The sequence below is a fragment of the Tamandua tetradactyla genome, chromosome 7, assembly GCF_023851605.1.
Source record: "Tamandua tetradactyla isolate mTamTet1 chromosome 7, mTamTet1.pri, whole genome shotgun sequence".
Lineage (NCBI taxonomy): Eukaryota > Metazoa > Chordata > Mammalia > Pilosa > Myrmecophagidae > Tamandua > Tamandua tetradactyla.
Genome location: NC_135333.1, coordinates 119,379,227 through 119,381,174, shown reverse-complemented (window position 1 = coordinate 119,381,174; position 1,948 = coordinate 119,379,227). Strand labels below are relative to the sequence as shown.

The 1,948-nt window shown below is 29.9% G+C and overlaps 1 non-coding gene across 1 annotated transcript; it reads right to left on the bottom strand.

The window, feature by feature from the left end:
• Positions 1-1,292: 1,292 nt before the first annotated feature.
• Positions 1,293-1,399, bottom strand: LOC143642997 (U6 spliceosomal RNA). Its single transcript, XR_013156052.1, has one exon. It is a non-coding gene; the product is annotated as a U6 spliceosomal RNA (small nuclear RNA).
• Positions 1,400-1,948: the final 549 nt, after the last annotated feature.

Here is a 1,948-nt window from a genome sequence, read left to right as displayed (position 1 = left end):
AAATTTTCATCCTTATATCACATAATTTAAATGTTTTGGCAAATTCTATGATGTGTCTATAAACATAAAAATGAACTTTAATGCTGGAGACCTAGGTTTGATTCCTAGTGCCTGCCCATGCAAAAAAAAAAAAGTACAATGAAAAAAGGAACTTTAATAGAAATATTCATGTTCAGGCTTAATGATGAGATTTTTTTAAATCTCATAATATTTATTCAACTTTATGTCAAAGGATCCTTTTTCATTTAGGAAAGAGTCTTTTATATCTGAAGTTAACTTGAAGAGTCTATCTAGGTTGATAATACCAAAGTCACAAAGCAAGTAAATGCTAGATCTTAAATTTGTATCTAAGTTTTAAAAATTCAAATTATATGCAAGTAATAAATTGCAATAGGCTTTTATGTGAGTCCAGTGGTTTATTTAGTCTGAAAAAACTTGGGAGTGACTAACAACTATCCTAAAATGTTTGAAAATCTATCTTAGGAGACAGAAAATACTGACTCTGTGTAATTCTAGTGGACACAAATAAAGCTTATGTTTGAGATATTTGCAGTATATATTTTAACCCATACAAAACTGTTTTATATCTTACAATATTTTGCCATATTTTCTGTCACTAGTGTGTCTATATGCTGTCTGGTATTCTTTTATTTCTATTCCAAATTTCATGCTCTGAATAATGATAAATATTCTTTTAGTCTCCCTTAAGAGTTCACTCTCTCTAAGTTATACATTTTTACTGTATGTATCTCAACATTATCATCAAAAGGGCATCTATATATTTTTAAATTAGAAATTCACAAGAATAAACTGTCATTTCATTGTTTCAAATGTAATTTCTTACCTTGTGACTGTTGTAACTGACACACCTTTATCCAGTGTATAGCTAGGTGAGTAATAAACTAAAGATAAAAATATATAAGTGATGGGGGGATAAGGGGTATTGAATATTTTGGCATTCTTTTTTATTTTTATTTCTACTTTTTGGAGTATTGAAAATGTTCTAAAATTGATTGTGGTGATGAGTGCACAAATATATTATGATACTGTGAGTCATTGGTTGTACACTTAGGATGAGTATATGGTATGTGAATATATCTCAATATCATTGCATTAAAAATTAACGCTATTTTTCTCCTGGGGTAAAAATAATCTTTCACATTTTGGAGTCTCCAATATTTCAACAGGTGTTAAATTCTCCTTCATCATTTTGAAAGCTTTTCTTCTGAATTTTGAGAGAACTTTTGTTTGTCTTCCATTTCTCTCTCTCTCTCTCTCTCTCTCTTTCTCTTTTTAATATGGAACACTCCATGAATTGGTGTGTCATCCTTAAGCAGAGGCCATGCCAATCTTCTCTGTATCGTTCCAGTTTCAGTATATGTGCTGCAGAAACAAGAACTGTCTTCCATTTTTATTTGCTACAGTATCAAATTTTTGGGCTTTAAGGGTGTGACTTGTAATTCTATTATAGCTTGTTTATTTGCAAGCATTACTATATTAACCATATTTCTTCTGTGCTTTGTCTTATCTTTTTCTCCTTTTATTTTTCATTATTTCTATAAACAGCTTGCACTTTGGGTGGCTTTGCATTTCTCTTTTAATAAAGTCTTATCTTTCTAAAAATGTTGAAATTGCCAAGCAACCTCTCCCATTTACAAATGTATTTGTTCGTTTTTTTTTAAGAGACAGACTTTTCTTCTTTGTCTTTTCTCTTTCCATTTCTTTTTTCCCTTTTCTTTCCTTACTTATGCTATTTCATCATTTTCTTTTCTGGACATTGGATGCTGATTATTTTTCCCATATATTCTTTTGCACTTTTTTACATATTCTGTACTCATCTTTATACATGTTTTAATCTTCTTCTCTTTCTGAGAGCAAAATTTTCCTCAAAGTTACATGCTTGTAGGACAGATTGCAGTATATAATTCCCATTATTAATTTTTCCCTG